The sequence below is a fragment of the Canis lupus genome, chromosome 11, assembly GCF_003254725.2.
Source record: "Canis lupus dingo isolate Sandy chromosome 11, ASM325472v2, whole genome shotgun sequence".
Lineage (NCBI taxonomy): Eukaryota > Metazoa > Chordata > Mammalia > Carnivora > Canidae > Canis > Canis lupus.
The window spans coordinates 22,862,714-22,872,553 of record NC_064253.1 but is presented as its reverse complement, the minus strand read 5'-3'; positions in this window follow the sequence as shown (position 1 = coordinate 22,872,553).

Below are 9,840 nucleotides of genomic sequence, written 5' to 3'. Positions count from 1 at the left end.
AATTCCTCCCATTCCTGACTCTTCACCTCAAGATGTTCATGACCTGTCTCTTAAAGGGAAAACCTTTTAAGCCTCCTCGTGATAAGAGGCCATTAGGGTCTCTTCGGGACATAACAATTTGTTTCAAAAAGAATGGATTAAGTTCCACCTGTCCCAGGTAATTGGGAGGATGAGGCACCCCTCTCCCTCTGCCTGTCTTGGCCTCTGTCATGGTGGATGTCAACTTTAAGGGTAACCATTCACAGGGGCCACGCTAACTCACAAAAGGAACACAAAATCCCTATCTGGAAGCCTGAATCAGCCACAGCTAGCCATGTCTCAAAACAGGCTTTGTTTTATAATAGCCTGAACCTGACTCCATGACCAGAAAGAGAGCACAGGTGAGGCCTTCCTTGCTCTTCAGATCTCCCAGCAGAGCTCCTGGCTATAGAGAACCCGGTCTGAGTCTCAGCTGGCTTATAGAAAAGAGAGGCTAACACTCAATAGGAATGCACTCATAGTCTTGGGTCATCTCATCCCTCACTGTATGAGCCCTGGTTTTCTGTTCCTGGTAGCTCTCCTGGAAGTTGTGGTTTCTGATTCAGTAAGTGTTCAGAAGAACTATGGTCTGCTTCCACAGAATCAGCATAAAGAGTGAGGAAACCAATATGACAGCATTTGAAGACCACTCCCACCCTACATGCCATTAGACAGCTATTCCAGTGCAGGGCTAGAAGGGCAATTGAAGTTGCTAACAACAGTCATATCTCTATTTATTGGTATTCTAACAATGCATTGGCCCTCTAGCCTAGAGAGTCAGTCCCTGTTCTGCCAGAGGAAGTGGACATTTGTCCCACATGGAGCCACCCAGTAGCCATTTCCCCATCAAAACAACACTTCAATTTATTTTGGGGTTATTGCCACTAGCCAGCTCAATGTAGTGTGGGTGAAATGATAAATCCAGGTCCTTGCATGTCATCACCAAAGATACAAGGGCCACCCACAAAGCCAGTAAGACCAACCGATGCTCTCTCTGTAGACTTGTAGCCCTTAGCAAGTGGACTGAGTGGAGCATGCGCTGCCCACACTGAGTGTCCTATCTCCTGTTGCTCAAGGTCCCCAGACGGCCACTGTAAGGGATGGGTATGGGCTGTGATAAATGCACTAATCTGTCCCTAACATCAGGAACACAGAGGGTGCCCAGTATCTCTCTCTAAAGGAGACTGGAAAGTGAAAATGGGGAGCTTGGAGGTGGGTGCAGTGAGGGAATTGGCATGAAAGCTTTAGAGGAACCAATCACATCTATTAGGCAGTCACTGGGACAGGGGGACTGAAGCCCATATACTGACACTGTAATAAGCCAGGGTGCCTCAGCACTGACCCAGCCCCTGCCCTCATCAGTCACATCACCACACCGTGAGTACATACATAAGCATAAGCTGCAGTGACAAAAGACCAAGAGAGGTGACCTGAATGGGTGAGGGAATGGCCAGGAAAGGTAGTTAAAGTATCAAATTTTAGTTTCCCTGATCTTTGCAGCCTCCTGAAGTGACCCCACTTGGAAATACTTATGGCCTCACAGTCTCCTCTCTTCACTCCAGGCAACCTTGGGAGCAGAGGACACTTTCGAGGACCTTCCCTCAGTTCCCTGACACTACATACCTGACAGGTCAGGAATGGACTCATTAGGATTTCATCCATCTATTCGCTGCCCACTGCCCTTCAAACCCAACTGTGGTCCCCATCTGCATCGCTAAATCAACATTGTCTCTCTGGCTGGGCTGGGTGGTCCTCAACGAGGGAGAGGCCTAGCGTGTGCGCCGACAGACTGGGGGACCCGGAGGCACCTGGCTGCGGGCACGCTCACCTGCAGCGCTCTTGCGGATCTGGGCGAGCAGTGGGCAGAGGAGCAGCCGGCACCCACACCCCACACCCGGTAGGGGCGGGAGGCCCGGCTCCCAACCTGTCAATCACGGTGGGATTCGCAGCTGCGCGCTCCGGGCCCCAGCGCACTGCTCCTCCGAGGGAGATAAACATCGAGAAATCCAATCCAGCGCCGCTTCAGGGATAAACAGATGTGCAGGCCTCCATCGGTCAGGAGATAACGCCCCCGCCCCGCCCTACGCGCCCGCCTTGGCCCTGCACCTGCCCGGGGCGACCGGGACGCGCCTCTTGGGAGGCAGGCTGCGTCCCCCCAGCCTGCAGAAATGGTCTCCAGTACCGCGGCGGGGGTGGAGTTAGAGAAGAAAGAAGCTCGGCTGCTGACAAACACGGAACAGAACCTGGGCTCTGGAACCAACCGCCAAGGTCCCGATGGGGACCCTGCCTCTGTTTGCCAAGTGATACCAACTCTGCGCCTGGATGTTCTCACCTGTACCACGGGGATACACACCGCTTCAGTGGGTTGGCACCGTTGACATTTGCACAAAAAAGCTTCTGTAAATAATGATGGCCAATCAGAAAGGGCGAATACCCACCATTTGCTTCCACGTGGATGGAACTGGAGGGTACTATGCTGAGTGAGATAAGTCATCGGACAATCGTCATATGGTTTCACTCATGTGTGGAATATAAGAAATAGTGAAAGGGATTATAAGGGAAAGGAGGGAAATTGAGTAGGGGGAAATGAGAAAAGGAGACAAAACATGAGACTCCTAACTCTGAGAAACAAAAGGTTGCAGAAGGGAAGGTGGTGGGGGATGGGGTGACTGGGTGATGGGCACTAAGGAGGGCACGTGATGGGATGAGCACTGGGTGTTATACTATATGTTGGCAAATTGAATTTGAATAAAAAAAATCAAAAAGTAATGATGGCCAACATTAGCCAGGCTAGGATCTAGTTAGCAAATGCTGCCAACCATGCTTTTGGGGCAGTAAAGGTGTCCCAAGGCATTTGAGGTGGAGGAAAGTGCTGTTGGGCACACACACAACTCCAGCTTTAAGAAAAGACTGGATTGCATCTGGAGCTGGGATCTACCACTTCCAGAAAATGACAGACTGGGGCTCTGACATAACAGATGGTAACAAGTGAAAGTGACACCATGGCAGGGGGAAAAGAGCCCTGGGAGCAGAGAAGGCTAGTTTGTGAGAGGGTTCTGGGATGCCATCAAGGGAAGGCGACTTCCCTGGCACTCGAGATTCGGAGTGAGCCACCACTGGGCGATTGGGAGACTTCTCTGTTCAGAACACCTCCACTCAGCAACTCATTCATTTGTTTCACAGACTGCCCGGGAACACCTCATGGTCCACATCCTTGCCCTCAAGGTAAAGTTTAGGGACTGAGCCATATCAGAGACAAGTGCATACCTGGTGGTGGGGGTGGAGAGGGAATCATTTCTTCCTACCCCCAGCAATCGGATTAAACCCACTCCCGCTGGGGTGTGAAGAGTTGGTGGCTCCCTGGGGGGCTACACCTAATGTATAATTTGATTTTCATCCCTGAGACCACCAGGGCAGAAGGTCGGTGATAATAGGACCACACTTCCTCCACCCCCACCCCCACCCCCTGGCCTCAATAGATATGGATGATGTGTTAGGTCACACTGGCAAGGAAGAGGGTGAAGGGGTCAGGGACCACTCCTGGCGTGTTGTGCTGGGGTTCCACTGCCCAGGGCACCCTGGGCACACTTCGCCAGCGGCGTACAGAGGGAAGGCCTCGGGCTGGAGACGGTGGCAGCTTGGCCTCCTGCTGGGGACTAGCAGCCGAGTCAGCACCCACGCTGGCATCTTCTGCTGGAGCTACTTCCTCCTCTGGTCTAGGATCTCAGAGTCTCCACAGGGTCTTCCGAGGGGGTGGGGAGGGTGCAGAAGTCCCCGAGCCTCTGGAGTCGCGAGGCCCACAACGCCCGCAGTCAGGCAGGACTTTGGGGCGCGCTCAGAACCGCCCCCGGAGCCCCTGCTCGAGAAATGAGAAGCAAATGCCTGGTCCTAGGCCCACCGGCTGCTCCTCGATCTCCGAGGGACGCGGAAAGACAGAGTCTCTGTACCCCCAGGGGCCGAGAGGGGACACACCCGGTGTCACTGCGGTGCGGCACGCACAAAGGGCGCGGCGACGCCGTCGTGCCTACTAGTTAAAAGCTTATTAGTCCCCTCGGAGCAGTGTGATCCCACTTTGTTCCTGAACGGCCTGAGCGCGCTCTTTCAAGCTATTGTGCGCGCTGCGATTTAGCGCGGCCTTTGTGGGCCTGAAAGGACCGACGGCCTCGCCGGGCGCTCCTTCCCGCGGCACCAGCTTCGGTGGCATCGCGGTCCCCGTCCGGCCTGAGGCGCTGCGTCCCCAGAGCCACCGCACCTTCAGCCCGTCTTCTGTGCGCCGCAGCTGGGGTAGATGGCGCAAACCATTGCGCCGAGGGAGCCCGCAGCCCCCGCTCCCGCAAGCCCTCGCCTCTCAAGCACCCCTTCCAGCCAAAGTGAAAAAATGCGTGCAGACCCTTTACCTCTACTTAGGGGCAATTGGACTGGATTTAAAGGGCTATTGAGGCCGGGAGCCGCCGCCTCTCTCTTTATAGCTTTGTGCAATGTTTGCAGAGACATTTGCATCTGTTTGCGCTTGGGGAAAAGGCCCTGAGGCTCTGCGGCAAGAAAGCCCGAGGATTGTTCTGCGTCGCCCTCCCCCTCCCCGCTCGGATCTCCGCTGGCCGATTCGGGCGCCGAGCAGAGGCATGCAAAGCCCGCCCGGTTCAAAGATTGGGCGCCCGGGCCCTCGGTCCACTTTTAAACAATTGCTGTTAACAATGCAATTTTAAGCAGAAAATCGTCTAACTAGATTAAATCCACATGACATAAAAACCAGAGGGGAAAAAGTCCGCATAGGCATAGGGGTGCGGACGCCTAACAGGATAGAAAGTGTGAAATGCATGCAGAGGTGGAGCGACCGGCAGGTGCCCTGGCCTCCCTCTGGCCGGACAGGGGCTGAACTGCTTGCCTCCTTCCAGCCCCAACGCCCCTGGAGAGGAAGGGGCTCCCGGGGGCGGGGGCGGGGCGCAGGCCGGCTTGGCCGTCCTCCCACCTTGGGCGACCCGAGAGAAGGGTGCCGTGTGCCCAAAATCAAGTCCTCGGCTCCTCCCCGCCCCCTCCGGTCCGGCGGCCCAGCCGGGTCTGCGCGCGCCCCTCCCCAAGGGCGAGGGGCACAGGGCGAGGCTGGGGAAGCCGGAACGCCCTCTCCAACTCGCGAGACCCAGCACACAGGCTTTTTAATGGAATCGAATGAAAGTCAGGCCTTAGAAAGGCCCATTGCTATGGCAGCGGATACCCTGAAAGCGACAAAGCGCGGAGGGCCCCCCCCCCTCCCGGGCCTGCCCTCCGCTCCCCTCCCCCGCGCTGCCCGCGGCCACGCTCGCAGCGCGCCCCGACGGGTTAATCACTGTAAAAACAAAGAGATGAAAGGCTGTCCAATTGGAGAGCTTTCGGCGGCCCCCTCCTCGGCCTGGGGGAGGGGACCGGGCCGCTCGGGCCGGGCTTCCCGGCGAGCCGGTGAGACTCCCCTGCCCTCGGCCGGGTGGGAGCCACATCCCACCATCCCCAGGCGACGCCGCCCACACAATCTGGCGCCTCCCGAAGGGCCGGCGGAGGCTGGCGGAGGGGGACGGGCCGTCTCCCCCACCCCCACCCCCACCTCCTTGCAGCCACAACCCCACAAAACAGAAGCACAAAGCCTCCGGCTTGATCACGGGCCCTAAGGAAATGTTTGAAACTTGAAAAAAAATTTTTTTTCTAGCTCTAAACGACAAAACTGCAGCAAAATTAAAATTAATACTCATTTAATTAAATGTCTGTAATATAGCATCCTTAATGAGTCAAGTGTAAATCAACTCAACTTATGTAGTTGCAGAAAAAATTTAAATTTAATAATGGGATCCGGAGACATTCTCATATCGTGATATGATATGGGGTCGGACTTGGAAAGTTTTTAAAGGCTTAAAATTTTCTTGGTAAACCTCAAATGGGAGCCAGGAACATGGAATCCAAAGCTGGCAGGTAGGTAGATAGGTAGGTCCTCAGTTATTCTGTGACTGGTTCATCGGTGTCCTGGCCCTCCCTGCCTTGCACCCACCTCACCCCTACCCCCACCCTCTCAGGCAAACTGACACAGCCCCCTTTAGTGAGCCGGAGACCCTGAGATGGGAAGCAGAGCAAGGATTTTCTGGTCACTCAGCCTGTCAAAGACCATGCAGTGATGGGCTTGCGGTTTCTGCCTGGCGAAGTCTGTCTTTCCCAGTTCGGAGTTTCTGGCCCCTGAGAGGATGGGCAATGGGAAGGAGAGGGGCCCAGAGAGGCTAGTTCTCAGGGGTATCAGGATCCAGGGTTTCAGGACGAGGGGGCCTTCCCAGAGACTCTCTGAAGTATGAAGAGAAGACCAGTGGGCTCTTAGACGGGTAGGAGAGACTGGTGTGGACCCTGGAGCACTGCCACTAGGGAGACAGCTTGCAGTAACTCGCTAATTTCAGAGCCAATCGGAGAGGTTTTTCTTCTGCTGTAGGTCTAGGACTACCCCAGCACCTACCTCACCTAAGCCAGTCTCAGTCATCCAGTCTCATCCCTGTGTTATCAAACTCTCCAAGGGAAAGAGAGCACCTCCCACCCACCCCCTGACACACAGATCAGCCATCCTGATTCACGTCCTTCAAGTTCCTTTTTTTTTTTTTTTCAAGTTCCTGATATGAGGTCTACAGCGACTAGATATTTCCATGGTCAAAAATCACAGTAAGAAAACTCTCTTCAGGGATCCCTGGGTGGCGCAGCGGTTTGGCGCCTGCCTTTGGCCCAGGGCGCGATCCTGGAGACCCGGGATCGAATCCCACATCCGGCTCCCTGCATGGAGCCTGCTTTTCCCTCTGCCTGGGTCTCTGCCTCTCTCTCTCTCTCTCTGTGTGTGACTATCATAAATAAATAAAATCTTTAAAAAAAAAAAAAAAAAAGAAAACTCTCTTCAGGAAAAAAAAATTCTCTTCCCTTTTCTGGGCCCTAGCATCCCCATGATAATAGTAAGAGATTTCTGAAAAGCTCTGTGGGCAGTGAATGGGCAGAGAAGTGGACAAAAAAGGCCCAGCCCTGGCCTGACTGAGGCCCTTTGGATGTCTGTGGGCCTAAGTAGGCCTGGCAGTGGCATTAGCTTCATTTCAGAGGCACGGACAGAGGGCTTACCTGGGGTTAGCCAGGGTGAGACAGTTCTGCCCCCCACCCCCTGCCTGCCCACCCGCCCCATCTGGTACACACCATTTTTCCTGTCTCTCTTGGCAGAGCAACCTTCCTGGGGCCACCAGACTGTTCTAGGAGAGCTCTGGGGCAAGGTCCCCAATGAAAGAAATGCCACAGAGGGAACTCTGTGTTGCTAAGCTTTGCTCAAACCCTGACCTACCTCCTTCCACGAAGCAAAGGTTTTCCTCTTCCCATTTGCCTCTCTGGGGACTGCCATCTGTCCCTCACTGCCATATTCATCTCTGCTGGGAGGGGGTTGGTGAGCGCTTTTCCACTGGGAAAGCAAAGATTGTAGGGCCTGCTCCCGCCACCCCCATACTCATTCTTAAAACCCCATCAGAGAAGCTGCTCAATATGGCCATTCAATCCACTTTCTCTGGTCCATGTCTGGGCCTTGCTGACTTGCTGAGTCTTAGGGATCCACTCTCTGTTCTGGCCAAATGCAACCAGGAACCAGGCTGTCAGAACAACATCTTCTTTGACTTTAAAATCTTCTATTTTCACAGGAATCACCTGGGTGGTTTAGTGGTTTGAGCTTTGGACTCTTCCAGAGCCCAGAGCCTGGGGCTTGGCACTCAGTGTGGAGTCTGCTTGTCCCTCTCCCCTCCCCCTTCTCTCTCTCTCTAAAATAAATAAATAAATTGAATCTTTAAAAAATCTTCTATTTTCACATCTCCTATTTTCTATCCTGAGGATACAGGTTTTCCTCACCCCTCCCCTACTCTTCTTCACAGAAGAATGTAATAAGGAGGTGAGGCCACAGCCTTTTGACTCGTGTGGAGCATCATGGCCAGGGCAAGCCGAGGCTGCTGCCCCAGGACCAGAGATTGGAGAAGTCTCAGTGCCCCTTCTCTGGGAGAAGGGTGGGCTGCCCTCTCTATACTCTCCCCATAGAACCAGGGTGTTGGTGGGACTGCTGTTTCCCTCTTCTCTGCCCAACCCCATATCACTTTCTGAAACAGCTCAAGAGAGATTATAGGGGGCCCAGCTCACAGTCATGGGAGCTTTTGTTTAAAAACTCAGGCTCTGAATCCAATATGTGGCTTAAACCCAGCCCCCGTCAGAGCCTTATTGGGCTCATTTGTAAAATGGGGATCAGAACTCCTCCACAGGGATTTGATAGGAATAAATGCCATAAACAGTAGAAACAGTTGGTACCTGCACTGGAGTAACCACTCCACAGATGTCAGCAACGATTATTATCCACTGGCAGGACTCGCATCTCCTCTCCACCTGGGGCTGGAAAGAGCCTTCTCTGAGAGCTTGGAGCACCAAGCACAATATCTGATCCTTTCTTCTTGTTAACTTCACTGTGCTTGTCATTTACTGGGCACCCATCATGGCACAAACACCCTCTCAGGGTGTTCACACGCTTCCCTCATCAGCAGTGCATAACTGCCCCAGTATATGGTTGGAGAGCCCGTCCAGAAGCATAGAAAGGTGCTATGATGACCTGCCCAAATTTCACAGCCAGTAATGGAGTTTGGATAGCTCCTCATACCTCCTGGTCCCAGACCCACGCTCTGAAGCCCCAGTAGGCCTCTGGGCAGTCCTGTGTCCACATCTGGTGTCCTTTCCTCAGACCAGCTGCCTCTCTCTTACCCACCAAGATGGGAAATTCTGGGAAGTCCCAGAGGAGCCTGTGGCCTTGACTCCAACTCCCTGCAGAGGAGGTTGGAGCACTCTCCTGAATGAGAACAGAAAGCCCCCTGTGGGGGAAAGAAAAGCTGAGCACTTAGTCCCCCTCACCCTTTCTTTCTTCACTGTGAGCTCCATCAAGCTCATCAAAGGAGCAGCCTCTGATATGCTTCCCACAGCCATCCACAACACTCACTATGGCCCTTCCATGTGAGGCCTGAGCTCCCAGGCTGCATAGCTGGCAGGGATGCCACCAACGTGAGAGTTAGGCCTTGGCACCATACCTAATTGGTCAGAGGCAGAAGGTGGAAGACTACCCCAATCCCTCTAACTGAGGGGACCCTGCTGGGTTGTCAGGTTTGATATCACCCCACTGGTGGGGCCTGCTGGGCACCAGGCCCTCTGAATTAGAGCCATTCAGATGGGCAAATGGGAGGAGCTGTGGCAAAGCTTAAGGCTCATCCCCACTCACTGCTCCATCAGAGACTGGCAGGATCTGCTCTGATCCCCAGCATTCCCACGGGAAAAACACCTTACAGCCCCTGCAGGGAGGCTTGCCGACCATCTTCCATGTTAACCACCTTGTCCAGACTAAATTCCTCTCACTACCCAAGAACAGAAATATGGTTATGGGCTCAGTTAGGCCAAGACAACCAGCCATCTGCCATTGACTGTTAAGTCCAAGCTCCTTGCTGGAAAGATGGGGAAACAGAGGCCCAAAGAGGCAGTGACTTGCTCCCAAATCAGAGCCAGTTTAGTAATAAGAAACTGTGGTGAAGGAGTGTCCAAACCAGGAAGATGGTGTTTCCTTAGTAAATGAATGGACATTCCCTGCAAGCCTACCTCTGCTCTAGGGCTTAGGAAAATACCTGTGAGGTACTTGTCTCAGGGCTGATGAGTGACCTTCTGGGGTGAAAGCTTAACCCCTCTTAACCTTTGCTCTCTGGCCATCAGTACCCTCTTGGCCCCAACTCCATCTCCCAGGCTAAGTGAGTGCAAATCCAGCATCAGTCTGTGCAGAGGCCA